General features: G+C 39.4%; 1 non-coding gene across 1 annotated transcript; it reads right to left on the bottom strand.

Annotated features, from left to right (window-relative positions):
- Positions 1-14,800: 14,800 nt before the first annotated feature.
- LOC128280365 (small nucleolar RNA R71) lies at positions 14,801-14,906 on the bottom strand. The gene has a single exon (XR_008270545.1). It is a non-coding gene; the product is annotated as a small nucleolar RNA R71 (small nucleolar RNA).
- Between the last annotated feature and the right edge of the window lie 1,783 nt (positions 14,907-16,689).

Raw genomic sequence — 16,689 nt, 5'->3', positions numbered from 1 at the left:
ATCTGGCTGTCCAACAATTCCCGAATTTGAATAATCCACCCAAGAGCCCGTAATGCCATCGATTCATCGATCCCGTGAGGTGAGTAAGCCACCAGACTTGATTAGAAGCGCTGGCTGAGGAGTTCAGGGCCATAGTTATTGATGATGCCGAAAGGGCCGAGTTACGGCTTGATAACACTATTCGGTGTTTGATGAATCGTCATGCACACTCGACGAATGTCTAAAGTGTGCTATATCCTTGTTGCGAGACTCAGCTTACTATTGGTGGAGGACTTTGATTTCCATAGTCCCAAACGAATGAGTTACTTGGGATTTCTTTCAATCAGAATTTCGAAAGAAGTATATTAGTCAACGGTTCATCGATCAAAAGCGTAAGGAATTCTTGGAACTCAAGCAAGGCCATATGACAGTATCTGAATACGAACATGAGTTTGTAAGACTCAGTCAGTATGCCCGGGAGTGTGTGGCTGATGAGGTTGCTATGTGCAAAAGATTTGAAGAAGGATTGAATGAAGATTTAAAGCTACTAGTGGGTATTTTGGAGATAAAGGAGTTCGTAACACTAGTCGAACGAGCCTGCAAGGCGGAAGAACTTGGAAAGGAGAAGAAGAAGGCTGAATTTGAAGCTAGAGACTATCGTAAAAGATCGACGAGTAAAGCTCCGTTCTTGGCTGTAAAGAAGTTCAGGGAGGACACTAGTAAGTCGAGGACGACTGCGGGAATTTCCAGCAGAGCACGACCATCGACAGACTCCTGAGCTACTTCGGTAGCTAGTGTGGGCAATAATCGTCAAGAGAAACCTGAATGCCCCCAATGTGCAAGACGACACCTAGGTGAATGTTGGGGTAAGTCTACTAACAGGGCCTGTTACGGATGCGGTTCGAAGGACCACTTCATTAGAGATTGCACGGAGCTAGATGAGAAGAATAAGATGCAAAGTGCAAGACCGAGTGGAACGACGGCTAGAGGTAGGCCCCCGAGAATTTCAGGAGGTAGGGGTGGTAATCAGAGAGGGGCCTCTGATACGGTTGTTCGATCCGAGACCCGTGCTCCTGTAGAGCATATGCCATCCGCGCACGAGAGGAGGCATCCTCCCCTGACGTTATCACTGGTACTTTCACTCCCTTTGATACTAGTGTGATTGCATTGATTGACCCTGGTTCCACTCATTCATATGTATGTGAAACCTTAGCATCCAGTAAGACTCTACCTGTTGAGTCTACTAAGTTCGTAATTCGAGTGTCAAACCCTTTGGGGCAATACGTACTTGTAGATAAAGTGTGCAAGAGATGCCCCCTAATAATTCGAGAATCTTGTTTTCCGGCCGATCTGATGCTTTTTCCGTTTGACGAATTTGATGTTATTCTTGGTATGGATTGGCTTACCGTACATGAGGCAGTGGTGAACTGCAAAAAGAAAACCATTGATTTGAGGAGTGCAAATAATGAGATAGTCCGAGTTGAGTCTATCGATTTAAAGGGAGCGCCAGCGATAATATCTTCAATGACCGCTCAAAAACATGTAAAAAAGGGGTGCGAAGCATACCTTGCGTATGTACTTGATGACTCAGAGTTAGAAAAGAAACCCGAATCTGTGTCGGTGGTTTGTGAATACCTGGACGTTTTTCCCGAAGAATTACCGGGTTTACCACCAGTCCGGGAGGTAGAGTTCGGCATTGAGCTTGTACCTGGGACTACACCGATCTCGATAGCTCCGTATCGTATGCCACCAACGGAATTAAAGGAATTGAAAGTTCAGTTACAAGAGTTGACGGATAGAGGTTTCGCCCGACCAAGTTTCTCACCTTGGGGCGCACTTGTATTGTTTGTGAAAAAGAAGGACGGAACCATGAGGTTGTGCATCGACTATCGTCAACTCAATAAAGTGACAATAAAGAATAAATATCCATTACCGCGAATTGATGATTTGTTTGATCAACTGAAAGGAGCCTCAGTGTTTTCAAAGATAGATTTGAGATCGGGTTATTACCAGTTGCGAATTCGAGATTCGGATGTACCCAAAACTGCTTTCAGAACGAGGTACGATCATTACGAATTCTTAGTGATGCCGTTTGGGCTCACTAATGCCCCTGCGGTATTTATGGATTTGATGAACCGGATCTTTAGACCATATTTGGATTGGTTTGTAGTTGTGTTTATTGATGACATCTTGGTCTATTCGGGAGATGAAACCGATCATGCGGAACACCTGAGATTAGTGTTGCAAATTTTACGAGATAAGCAGTTGTACGCAAAGTTCAGTAAATGTGAATTTTGGTTGAGAGAGGTTAGCGTGTTGGGGCACGTGGTGTCCGCATCGGGTGTCAGAGTGGACCCGAACAAAATTTTGGCCATAGTCGATTGGAAACCTCCAAGGAATATTACCGAAGTTAGAAGCTTTTTGGGGCTTGCCGGATACTATCGACGATTTGTAAAGGGTTTTTCGATGATAGCTGCACCATTGACAAAACTACTCCAAAAGGATGTTTAGTTCGAGTGGTCGGAACGCTGTCAAGAAAGTTTCGATTGACTAAAAACCTGTTTAACCGAGGCCCAAGTGCTAGTACAGCCGGAGTCTGGCAAAGAGTTTGTCATTTATAGTGACGCATCCTTGCTTGGGCTAGGTTGTGTGTTGATGCAAGAAGGCCGAGTTGTGGCTTACGCGTCGAAACAATTAAAGCCGCATGAGAGAAACTATCCGACCCATGACCTTGAATTAGCAGCCATAGTGTTTGCCTTAAAAATATGGCGACATTACTTGTTTGGAGAAAGGTGTCATATTTATTCGGACCACAAGAGTCTTAAATATTTGATGACTCAAAGAGATTTAAATCTGCGACAAAGACGTTGGCTTGAGTTGTTGAAAGACTATGAACTTGTCATTGATTATCACCCGAGAAAGGCCAACGTGGTGGCCGATGCTTTAAGTCGCAAGGCACTGTTTGCTTTGAGAGCGATGGATACTCACCTATCCGTTTCACCCGATGAGGTACAAGTAGTTGAATTAGAGGCCAAACCGTTATTGATTCATCAGATACTTGAATCTCAGAAGGTTGACGCTGAATTGGTCGCTAGACGAGCTGAATGTGTTTCGAATGAGGAATCGAAATTTTAGATTGACGACAATGATTGCTTGACGTTCAAGGGTCGATTATGTATTCCAAGGAGTTCGGAGCTCGTTTCGATGATTTTGGACGAGGCTCACAGTAGTCGAATGTCAGTCCACCCGGGTAGTACTAAAATGTACAATAACCTGAAATGCCAATTTTGGTGGCCCGGTATGAAACGAGACATTTTTGAATTTGTTTCAAAGTGTTTGATATGTCAACAAGTAAAAGCGGAACATCAGGTGCCATCGGGATTACTTCAGCCAATCATGATACCTGAATGGAAATGGGATCGAGTGACGATGGATTTTGTATCTGGGTTGCCAGTGTCGGCAAGTAAGAAAGATGTGATTTGGGTTGGTGTTGATAGACTAACCAAGTCTGCTCATTTTATCCCTGTCCGCACGGATTTTTCGCTTGATAAATTGGCAGAATTATACGTCTCCCAAATTGTTCGATTGCATGGGGTACCTATTTCTATCGTGTCGGATAGAGACCCAAGATTTACATCACGATTTTGGAAGAAATTGCAAGAGGCTTTGGGTACCAAGCTGCATTTTAGCACTGCTTTTCATCCCCAAACCGATGGTCAATCCGAACGGATAATTCAAGTACTCGAAGATATGTTGAGATGTTGCATCCTTGAGTTTAGTGGGTCATGGGAACGGTATTTACCTTTGATTGAATTCGCTTATAATAATAGTTTTCAATCAAGTATTAAGATGGCGCCTTACGAGGCTTTATACGGTCGTAAATGCCGTACCCTATTATTCTGGACTGAACTTCGTGAAAGTAAAATCTTCGGGGTTGATTTGATTATGAATGCCGAGTAAAAAGTTCGAGTAATTCGTGAAAGTTTGAAAGCTGCTTCGGATCGCCAAAAATCGTATGTGGATTTGAAAAGAAAGGACATTGAATATCAGGTTGGAGACAAGGTATTTCTCAAAGTCTTACCTTGGAAGAAGGTGTTTAGATTTGGCCGTAAGGGCAAGTTGAGTCCGAGGTTCATCAGTCCGTATAAAGTATCCGAACGAGTTGGGCCAGTAGCGTACCGATTAATTTTAGCCCCTGAACTTGAAAAGATTCACAACGTTTTCCATGTCTCGATGCTTCGAAGATATAGGTCCGACCCGTTACACGTAATCACTCCATCTGAGATCGAGATTCAGCCTAATTTGAGTTATGAAGAAGAGCCGGTTCGCATTCTGATGCGTGAAGTAAAAGAGTTGCGCAATAAGAAAATCCCATTAGTGAAGGTGTTGTGGCATAAACACGGAATTGAAGAAGCCACTTGGGAACTTGAGGACTCTATGAAAGAGCGATACCCGAGCCTATTTACCGGTAAGATTTTCGGGGACGAAAATTTCTTAAGTGGGGGAGAGTTGTGACAGCCCTAAATTGACCCTAGTCGGAAAGTGGTTTCGGGACCACAAAACTGAGTCATAAAAATAATTAATTGTTATATTTTATACTTATTTTGTGTGTACATGCACATGTGTGGTAGTTTCATTCTCTAATTTTACAAATTGTATGAGAAATTATTAAATAGGGATCAATGTGAAACATGGTGAAATATGATAGGCTAATTTTAAATGGCTTATTAGTGCATGTTAACACAAAGGTGGACTTGCATTGCAAATTGCCCAATTTATTTATAGTGGCCGGCCAAGATGGAATATTGATGGGCAATATACATGCTTAATTAGATATTATAATAAATATTGGGTTATTGGAGATAAAATAATGTTAGTAAAAGAGGAAAAAGAAAAAGCAAAAAAAAGAATGCTCATTTCATTCTCCATTGCCGTGACTTGAAGGAGGAAGAAGAAGGGAATTCTTTTGTTCATGATTCGGCTTGGATGATGCTTAGGAAGAGGTAAGCACTTTGAAATCCTTGGAAATTTAGATTTAAATGAGGTGATTAGTTCAAGTTCTATTCATTCCATGGATTAAAATTGGTTGTTTGGAGGTTTGATATTTGGCCAAGTAGTTGAAACTCTTGGTACATATACTTTTCTTGAAGGTTGAAATTGGTTTGTTCATAAGAGGGGGGTGCCGAATGTGGCCATTGAAGGGTCTTGAAGAACAATATATGTGGCTTGGGTTTATGACATTCGGTTAAGGGATATTGTGTGCTAGCAAGGTTGGTTTAATATATATATATGTAAATCACTTTGTATTTGATGATTAGAAAAAAAAATAGTGAAGGGCAAATTAAAATGATGTTGGATAAATTTTTAGTATAGTTGTGCTTAAGTATTCGGTCATTGATGAGCATTGTTGTAACCTAATTGTAGTTGCAACTCTTAATTTTGAGATGGAATTTGTACATATAAGTTCAGTGAATGGTTAGGGCCGAATGAGGTGTATAAAATATTAAAGCTATGCTAGAAGAGAAAAGAAATTCGGCCAAGTGTTCATGGGAGGAAACTATGTGTTTGAAAGAATAAAAATGATACTATAATTGATAGTATAGGTATTCGGCCATTTAATCAAGGGAATAGGTGATGTTAGATCAATTTTAGCACATTCGGCTATATAAGTATACCCATTTATGATATTGCCTTTGATTGTATAAAATCAACTAAAATGGGTGGTTAGTAAGGGTGGTTATCTAATATACGAATATGTATATGTGTATGTGTGATTGGATTATTGATAGTATGGTAAATTGCATAAGGCTATTAGTCAATAGCCAAGAACATAAGGTAGCAAGATAAAAATTTTACCATGTCGTTCCGTATGTCATATGATCATTATAATGTGGATACCAACATATGTACCAAAGCGATTGAATGAGTTAATTTATTTGTTTAAGCTCAAGATCCTAAAGGAGAGGCGTCCAACAAGGGGAAATCGAAGGTCAACGAGTAGCCGACTTGGAATTATTTGCCCAACACAAGGTAAGTCATTAAGCATATATTTGGTATTGATTAAATGATCGAAATACCTATGCAAATGTGTTTAATGAGATGAAATGTATACAAATGTATGTGTATGGAAAGATGATATTGTTGAATGTAAAAGGGGTAGTGAAATGTGTAGAGAGTTTGGTTCGGCACTAAGTGTGCGGGCAATAAGTGAGTACGGTGACGAGATTGGCACTAAGTGTGCAAGCTTGAAATGCATGGCACTAAGTGTGCGAGCTCAACTTTATGTGGCACTATGTGTGCCGATTGGGAGGTTGAAGCATGAGGGAATCTCAATTGCACTATTTGTGCGATTTACTATGGGCACTATGTGTGCGAACATAATAAGCACGATGTGTGCAATCTTCGGTTGTTAATATAAATTGTGAATGAACGAGGTAAGTGATTGAGCTACTAACTAAATATCGAAATGGATGTTGTGCGGTGAATGCATAAATTCATCTAGTGCATCGTTGTTCCAAATTTGAGGAAATGGATCTAAATCGGTTGGGCTGACTTGGCATGAGATCGAACCAACGATTTAAGGGATTTTAGCATAGTTTGTTATGGTTGGAAAAAGGAAAAACTGATTTTGTATTATTTGTTTTTCCCTTATGATTATTATTATTGGACGGTAGAGTAATGCTTATGACTTACTGAGTTATGTACTCATTTGGCGTGCTTACTTGTTGCTTTTTAGGTTCTTGATCCATTTTGTGTGCTCGGGACCGTCGTTAAAGTCATCACACCGGCGAGCAATCTTTGGTATTGCCTTCTTAGTCGATCTAGGAGAACATTTGGCATGTATAGGCTCTTTTGTTTTGTTGAATTTTGGGTTGTAAACTTTAAGCCATGCGAAAATGGCCTATGTGGTCGGTTGAGTGTGGTTCTAAAACCTATAGTCACGAGTCTTAGAAATCTTAATTTTGATAAGGTGGCCATAATTTGTGTTATGTATGATGAATTATAGTTTGGCCATGGAAGAATTATGAAATAGTCATTGTTTGCTTTAGTAACAGATCTTGACAAAGAAGATGATGTGAGATTGAAAAATCACTAAAAATAGTAGGAATGGAATTAAATAGTGAATAACTTATTTAATTGAACCTTGATGAACCTACTTTCATATGAAAGAAACGAAACGGTCATATGAGTCGGATTTTAAGAGATATTCAAGATTTCGCGAAACAGGGCCAGAACGGTTTCTGGATCCCCTGTTCCAACTTTGAAAATTTACTATAAATTAACCAGAGGGAATTAGAAGTTATGCTCTACGTGTACAGATTTCTTTGTGAGTTTAGTTTCATTAGAAACAAACGGTATAAGTGTTGGAGCCTTGTACAGGAAGATATCTAAGTTGTAACGCGCAAAGGTCAGTGTAGTCGAACCCTGAAACAGGGGAGACTTTAACTAATAAACTGTACTAATTGGCTCGACCAAAAATTCTAGAAAATAATGTGTAGATGGAATTATGAGTCTAGTTTCAGGAAAAATTTACAGAACTGATTTTTGGGTTCTGGAACTAGGGATATGATTTTCAAGGTGACAGTGACGCAGTTAGCCACCTTGTCTGGAAATGTTAAAATGGTCTGTGTGACAAGTGAGATATAGTCTGTGAACCCCTCGTGTCTGACTCCGGCGACGGTATCGGGAACGGGGTGTTACACCATCATATTAGAGAGTGCTCATAGCATTCTAATCAAATGCAAGCTTCGGTTCTGGGTTTTGTTCAGCCTCAGAGGGCTGTACAGCAGCCGCCTAGGAGCCGTAGTCTGACCAAGGGTGATAATGGCTTGGGTATAGGATAGAGAGCACTGGGTAGAGGTGCTAATCAGACTGAGACGATGTAGCTTGTATCGGTTTTTGCTACTAGACGCCGTGAGGATAGAGACGCCCCTAATGTGATTACGGGTACGTTCCTTATTTTTTATGCCCTTTATATTGCTCTATTAGACATAGGGTCAACACACTCTCACATAGCTAGTTCAGTCTCTAAAAACTTGAGGATTACTATTGAAAGTACTTCAATTGAGATTTCTATATTGAGTCCATTGGGTTAGTCGGTTCAGGTGAATAGACTGTATAGAAACGTACCGCTGAAAGTACAAGGGGTATGTTTTTGGCAAATTTGATTGAGTTACCGTTTGGAGAGCTTGATTTGATTCTGGGTATGGATTGGTGTGTAGAGCACCGAGTCAGTTTGGATTGTGCAAGTAACCAGGTAGTTCTAAGAACTGAGGATGATGTGGAGGTTGTTGTGATCGGCGAGCATCGAGATTACTTGTCTAACATAATCTTCGCTCTAGTGGCTGAAAAACTAGTTCGGAAAAGGTGTGAAGCATATCTGATCTACGTAAGTGTTTCAGTTTCTAGGGCCTCTTCTATTGAGAACATCAGAACAGTGAGGGTATTTTTGAATGTTTTTCCCAAGGAGTTATTGAGTTTACCTCTAAATTGGGAAGTTGAGCTTGGCATTGAGCTTTTATTTGGTACAGCTCTAGTGTCCATCACTCCTTATCGAATGGCACCGAAAGAGCTTACAAAGCTAAAGGTTCAGCCTCAGGAGCTTCTGGATCATGGATTCATCCGTCCTAATGTGTTTCCGTAGGGAGCCCCAATTTTGTTTGTAAAGAAAAAGGACGGTACCATGGGTATGTGCATTGACTAGTGACAGTTAAATAAGTTGACTATGAAGAATAAGTACCCACTTTCGAGGATCGACGATTTGTTTGATCAGTTTCATGGGGCTTCAATATTCTCTAAGATAGATCTCCGTTTTGGGTATCATTATCTTAGAGTTAAGGAAGTTGATGTTCATAATACGACTTTTAGGAATCATTATAGGCACTGCAATTTCCTAGTCATGCCTTTTGGTTTGACGAACGCTCCAGTTGCGTTCATGAATCTGATGAACCAGGTTTTCCAGTAGTATTTGGATTAGTTCATTCTATTTTTCATCTACGATATTCTGGTATACTCTAAGACCGAAGATGAACATGATGAGCATCTTATAGTAGTCCTTCAAATACTTCGAGAGAAGGAACTCTATACTAAGTTGAGCAAGTGTGACTTTTGGTTGCGGGAAGTACATTTCTACGGCACGTGGTTTCTGTTGAAGGGATCCGAGTTGATCTTAGAAAGATTGAGGCTGTACTTGATTGATAACAGCCTAAGAATGTTTCTGAGATCCGTAATTTTCTGGCTCTTACGGGTTATTATCGAAGGTTTGCTAAGGGGTTCTCGTTGGTTGCAGCTCCTTTAACTAAGCTTTTACGCAAGAATACTCCTTTTTTCTGGACTGACGAGCAGCAATCGAGCTTTGAGAAGCTCAAGTCTATTTTGACTTAGGCTCCTATTCTAATACAGCCTGAATTTGGTAAAGAGTTCACAGTTTATAGTGATGTGTCACATGTTAGTTTGGGATGTGTTCTAATGTAAGATGGTAAGGCTGTGGCTTATGCATCCTGACAGCTTAAGTTATACAAGGAAAATTATTTGAAGCATGATCTCGAGTTGGCTACAGTGGTTGTTGCCTTAAAGATTTGGAGGCAGTATCTGTATGGTGAGAGGTGTATTATCTACACTGATCACAAGAGCATTAAGTACCTCCTTACTCAAAAGGAGTTGAACCTTAGGCAGCGTAGATGGATTGAGCTGCTCAAGGATTACGACTGCATGATAGAGTACCATCCCGATAAAGCTAATGTGGTGACCGATGCTCTTAGCCGTAGAGCAGTGTCTAATCTAAGGGTGATATTTGCTCGCCTAAGTCATTTTAAGGATGGGAGTTTGTTAGCTGGGTTGCAAGTTAAACCGATTTGGATTAATCAGATTTGGGATAAATAGTTGAGGGAAGATTCTCTGATTTTATGCTTTCGTCAGGTAGAAGTACGTCTGATTTTGGACTAAATAGTGATAGGGTTCTGTGTTCCCAAGGTCGAGTTTTTGTATCAAACGACTCTAATTTGAGACAATCGATTCTGAAGGAAGTACATAGTAGCCCTTATGCTATGCATCCCGATAAAAATAAGATATTCTAGTGGCCGAGTTTGAAACGAGAGGCAACAGATTTTTTTTCTTGTTATCTAACGTGTCAGAAAGTTAAGGCTGAGCATCAGTTGCCTTCAAGTTTGCTCTAACCCATTAAGATTCCCTTATGTAAATGAGAATGTGTAACTATGGACTTCATTAGTGGGTTGCCTTTAACACCTACTAAGAAGGATTCCATATGGGTCATCGTGGATCGGTTGACCAAGTCCACCCATTTCATTCCTTTTCAAACAAATTATTCACTGGAAAAGTTGGCCAAACTCTACATTTTTGAGATTGTAGGACTTCAAGAGATTCTGGTTTCGATAATTTTTTATAGTGATCCTTGTTTTACTTCTCGATTTTTGAAAAAATTCATGAAGCTCTGGGTTCGAGCTTGGATTCAGTACTGCGTTCTTTCCTTAGACTGATGGTCAATCCGAGAGGGTGATTCAGATACTAGAGGATATGCTTTGGAGTTATGTAATTGATTTGCAAGGGAGTTGGGAGGATTTTTTTACCTTTGGCTGAGTTTGCCTACAACAACAGTTTTCAGTCTAGCATCTAGATGGCACCTTACGAGGCTCTGTATGGTAATAATGTCGTACTCCACTGTGTTGGATTGAGTTGGGTGAAAAACGAGTTTTGGGTCCTAAGTTGGTTTCTGAGACTGAAGACAAAGTCAGATTGATACGGGATCATCTTAAGGCAGCTTCTAATAAACAAAAGCCCTATGAAGATATATAAAGGAGGGATATCGAGTATTTTGTGGGTGATTATGTATTCCTCAAGGTGTTTCCATGGAATAAAGTTGTATAGTTTGGACATAAGGGCAAGTTAAGCTCTAGGTTCATTGGGTTGTATCAGATTCTAAAGCGTGTGGGACCAGTTGCTTATCAGTTTAAGTTACCTCTAGAGTTAGACCATATTCATGACATATTTCACGTCTCTATGTTGAGGTGGTATCGATCTAACCCATCACATGTTGTTTTTGTTGAGGAGATCGAGTTTAGACTAGATTTGACACTTGAGGAGGAGTCGGTTCAAATTTTAGATCAGGATATAAAGATTTTGAGGAAGAAGTCTATTTCATTAGTTAAGGTTCTGTAGCAGAATCATAGCATCGAGGAAGCCAAGTAGGAACCTAAGGACTTATGCATCAGTAGTATCCTCATCTGTTCGAATCAGGTAAATTTTGAGGTCGAAGTTTCTTTTAGGGGGTAGAGTTGTAACGCCCTGAATTATTTAATTTTGTTTTTGTGGATTTCGACATAAATGAGTATTTGCTTCAATGGTTAAGTGATTAGAGTGTATGCTTGAGGTCTTGGGTTCATTGTTGGATTATTGTTGACAAATTTGTAAATTAACTGCTAAAACAGTGTTTGGTATTCTGTTTTTGGGTTTCGAAGGTCTCGGGATTACTTTCACATAAAAAATGAACCAAGTGTGTAACAATATATTGGCAGCTTGGCTACAAACTATTCTAATAAGTTTCGTATAAACACTATATGGTGTGTTAGGATGGGTGGGTGTTTTATACCTCACGTGGTGTGTTGGGATGGTTGAAGATGATATGTAGAGGATGGGGGTAGGACTTTGCATATCTGTATTATTCTGATAACCTCATTTTGCTAAGGAGTTATGTCCGTATCTAATCTGCTACATGAGAAATCTAAGTTTCTGTGTATGTATGTCTCTGTTTGGGTACACATTGAGTTTTGAAAACTCACATCTGTTTGTCTATTCGTTCATGTAATCCTCAGGCATAATCAGGTCAGTGTAATGGAGACTCAGCGGTGACCACTAGTCTAGAAATGATTGTAAATAATTAAGAATTTATAAAAGTTTCTAGATTATTATTGAGAGTTTTGTAATTTTAGGACTCTCTGTGTAACACCCCAAACCCGTACCCGTTGCCAGAACAGGGTTTTGGAGCATTACCAGAACATTTAGAACATTTTTCAATTAATTTACGTAAATTGCTATTTGTTTATCAATATCATGCATAACATCCCTTAATTTGACCCTCAAGGCCCAATACGAGCTTTAGAAAAGAGTCGGTACTTAATCAGAACCTTTAAGAATTTTTCGGGACTTTTCAAAATTTTTCCAAGCTACAGGACTCCCGTGTGGTCCAAGGGACACTCCCGTGTAACCCTGGGACACGCCCGTGTTAGAGGCCGTTTTTGACCCCATGTAACTCTCTGACTTGCACACACGGCCATGCCACGCGCCCGTGTGCTAGGCCGTGTGGTTAATTAATTTAATTCGAATTAGGTGTAGGTTTCACACGACCGAGATAAACGCCTGTGTTCCAGGCTATGTGGTACACACGACTGAGACACACGCTCAGGTCCCTGCCCGTGTGCCTAATTCTAAGCATTCTGTTTCTCAAAATTTAGGTGCAGGGGACACACGGCCTAACCACATACCCGTGTTACCAAGCCATGTGTCACACATGGTCTACACAAACGCCCGTGTGTCTTCCCATCTGGACAAAATGAAGTCATTCCTAGCTCTATTTTTCACCCAAAACCTGCACTTGAGATACACAACCAATACCAACTAATTCAAGTATTTAAAGTAGGAAAATTCATCATTTAACAAGGCGTTCCACTACATGCATAAATGATTATAAATGTACCTTGGAATAACTTAGCCCATATCAACCTTTGCAAACACGTTCATAACATTTCACATATGAATATAACATTATAAATCATAATTTATACATACTTTTACCCCATGCTTAACGCATTTTATGGATGATTTTCCATTAGAATTGGTGAATTCGATGCTCCTAATGCTTTAATTTCATCTTTTATACTTAGGAGAGCATAGGAGAATAAAAGGAACAAGAAACGGGTCAAAAATAGAGAAAGTGGGCCAAAGTACGAAATCAACACGGCCTGGACCTCATCACACGGCAGACCACATAGCTATGCCAATTTGGCAGGCTCGAGCATGGCCTGAAGTAATCGCACACGGGCGTGTCCCTATCGAGCTCAAGTTGAGTCCAATTCAGAAAAGGCTAATTTTGAGGGTTCCTAGGCATTCCAAAGCCTATAAATACACCCTATAAGAGGAAGAAAAGGAGACACAGAATAGGGAGTAAGGCATTACTCCAAGAAAGCCGATTGATCCATCTCAGAAGCGGGATTCATCATCAAGACTGAACATCTCTCCTCAATTTCCCCTTCAGGAGGTTTGAGTTTTCTTTATGTTTTGTATTCTTTATTATTCTAAGATGTTTTCTTATTTAGTTATGAACTAAATCCCCTAAATACCTAAGGGGAATGAAACCTAAGACGAATCTTGTTATTATTTTCTGAATTGTATGATAAATATTTAACTTGTTCTTAAGTATTTGTTCTTAATTCTTGTTTTGATATCCCAGGATATTGATTCAAGATAAGCTCTTATTCAGAGGAGGAATAGACCCTGTCTAAGAGTACATTTGTCATAATTAAGCAGAGTTGATTGCGAGCCTAGACATAGGGTGACAAGATTTTACCAGATTAGGGTGAAACCTAATAAGGGGATCCATAGATCGAGTTAATGCAGCCCTAGGGTGTTAATTAGAGAAAGGTCTCAATTATTCAATCTAGGGATTAGACGTTATTAGTCTTGAATAAGGATAATAACATAACTTAGGTATCTCTACAAAACAAGTTAAATGAATAAATCGTCTGATTCGGAGCTAGAATAACAAGTACAGTCTAGGTGGATTTTTCCTTAGGTATTGTCTTAATTCAATCGATTTTCCCAAAAGCAATTCCCCAATTTTATTCTCTGTGAATTCTTAGTTTAGATAATTAGTTAGTTAAAACAAAACCTCTTTATTCTTAGGCTATATGATAAAAAGATAGTCATTACTACTACTTTTAGTTCCTTTGGGTTCGACAATCCGGTCTTGCTAAAACTATACTACTATTCGATAAGTACACTTTCCTACATCGAGATAATAGTTAGTTTCAAGAATGATTAATTATAAATATTTAAAACCTATCACGAAATCACACGATCAAGTTTTTGCCGCTGTTGCCGGGGAACTAAAATATTAGGAACACTCAATTTTTATTACTTTAGCCATTTATTTTTCTTGCAATCTAATTTTATTTTTTAATTTTATTCTAATTTACTAGTTTTCTTTTTCCTTCTTCTGGCAAGTTTTTATAGTTTATGACTAGAAGAAACACGTCAGGGCCACTACTTTTTGATGAAGAAATCGATCACACAGTTCGCAGAAACCAAAGAGAAATAAGGCGAAGCCTAAGATACACAGGGAACGAGCAAGAAGACGATACTCAACTCCCAACCGAAGAGATGGCTGAAAACCAAAACAATCAGCTACCTCCTGTAATTGCGGCTAATCAAAATCCTGCTCCACGCACTATGTATGATTATGCTAAACTTTCTTTAACAGGAACTGAATCAAGCATAGTTAGACCTGCTGTAGCTGCAAATACTTTTGAACTGAAACCTAACACAATTCAAATGATACGACAGTTTGTTTAGTTTGATGGTTTGTAGGATGAAGATCCCAACGCTCACTTAGCAAACTTTTTGGAACTATGCGACACATTTAAAATTAATGGCATTTCTGACGATGCCATTCGTCTTTGGTTATTCTCTTTCTCCTTGAGGAACAAAGCTAAACAGTGGTTGAACTCGTTACCACGAGGGTCAATTACTACTTGGGAACAAATAACCGAAAATTTTTTAGTAAAATATTTTCCGTCGGCTAAAACGGTTTAATTACGTAATGATATCTCTTCTTTTGTGCAGATGGATTTAGAAACATTCTACGATGCATGGGAGATATACAAGGACCTTTTAAGAAGGTGCCCTCACCATGGGTTACCGCTTTGACTTCAAGTTCAAACATTCCACAATAGTCTGAATCCTTCGACTCGGCAAATGGTTGATGCAGCTATTGGCAGAACCATCAATAATAAAACACCTAAAGATGCATATGAGTTCATAGAGGAGATGTCGTTGAATAACTATCAGTGGCAAGTCATGAGGACAAAGCCAACGAAAACAGCCAGTGTTTATAACGTCGATTCGGTCACTATGCTCTCTAATCAGGTAGAACTCTTGAATAAAAAGATTGATGGTTTTCTTAGTTCTTCACAGGTTAATTCAGTAATGCAGTGCGAAGCAAGTGGAGGTCGAACAAGCCATTCAGAATACCAACCTTATGGCCACAACATCGATAACGAGCAATTAAATTACATGGGTAATAATTCTCGACCTCAAAACAATCCATATAGCAATACTACAATGCAGGTTGGAGGAACCACCCCAATTTCTCGTGGGGTAGTCAAGGAAGTCAAAAACCACAACCACCTCCAGGCTACCAACAACCACCCTACCAATAGGAAAAGAAGCCGAACCTTGAAGAGATGTTCTCAAAGTTTATCTCGGTGTCAAAAACCCGTTTCCAAAACATCGAGACAGCACTTAAAAATCAACAAGCGTCGATCCAAGGGCTTGAAACTAAGATAGGCCAACTTTCCAAACTAATCTCCGAATGACCACAAGGAAGCTTGCCAAGTAACACTGAACCTAACCCAAGGGAACAGCTTAACGCAATTAATGTTCAAAATGAAGAAGGATTTTTTGAGCCTGAGCCTGAGCCAGAACCGAGGCAAGAAACGGTGGTAAGCAAAGGTAAAGGTGAGGTAGATTATAATAAAAACAAACCAGTGACTGTCGAATATAAACCTCGTGTGCCATACCCCAACGCGACAAGGAAAGACCGCTCGATGAAAAATTTGGTAAATTCCTTAAACTCTTAAAAAAATTACATATTAACTTACAGTTTATTGAAGCTTTATCACAGATGCCAAACGCAATGAAATTTTTAAAGGAGCTTTTAGCAAATAAGCAGAAGATGGACGAGGCATCACATGTAGAGCTCAATGTATTTTGCTAAGCTATTCTCCAGAATAAACTACCCAACAAACTTAAAGATCCATGGAGTTTTACAATTCCTTACTTAATTGGTAGTTTAGATGTTAATAATGCATTAGCTGATTTAGGGGCTAGTATTAACGTCATGCCTTACAAAATGTTTAAACAATTAGGTCTCGGGAAACCCAAACAGACTAGGATGAGCATTCAATTAGCAGATAAAACTATAAGATTTCCTAGGGGTATTATTCAAGATGTGCTAGTTAAAATCGATAAATTTATATTTCCCGTTGACTTCATTATTCTAGACATAGAGAAGGATAGCAATACTCCTTTAATTATAGGAAGGCCCTTTTTAGCAACTGCTAAAACAATTATTGATGTCGGCACAGGTGAACTCACACTTCGTGTGGGAGATGAAACAATCATTCTTTAAGCTCGCAATTTTGGAAACATATCGAAAATTGAAGGTGATCGTTTAACCCATTCTACTAAAACTGACAATATGGTACAACATACTTTGCAGGAAATGAGTCTAAAAGTAGCACATGAGTTATTCACAAGCAATAGTAGAGGACCCATTCATGAAGATCAAAGGCTACAAATCGAGGAGCTAGATGAATGGCGGACGCATAAACTGAGAACACCTGACAAACCGAATCTACGACAGAACAAGCTCAATCCTTTTCCAAATCAACTTAAGGTTGGAGATAGAGTCTTATTAGA

The sequence above is a fragment of the Gossypium arboreum genome, chromosome 8 (genome assembly GCF_025698485.1).
Source record: "Gossypium arboreum isolate Shixiya-1 chromosome 8, ASM2569848v2, whole genome shotgun sequence".
Lineage (NCBI taxonomy): Eukaryota > Viridiplantae > Streptophyta > Magnoliopsida > Malvales > Malvaceae > Gossypium > Gossypium arboreum.
The sequence above is the reverse complement of the archived record's forward strand: the minus strand, read 5'-3'. Positions and strand labels throughout refer to the sequence as shown.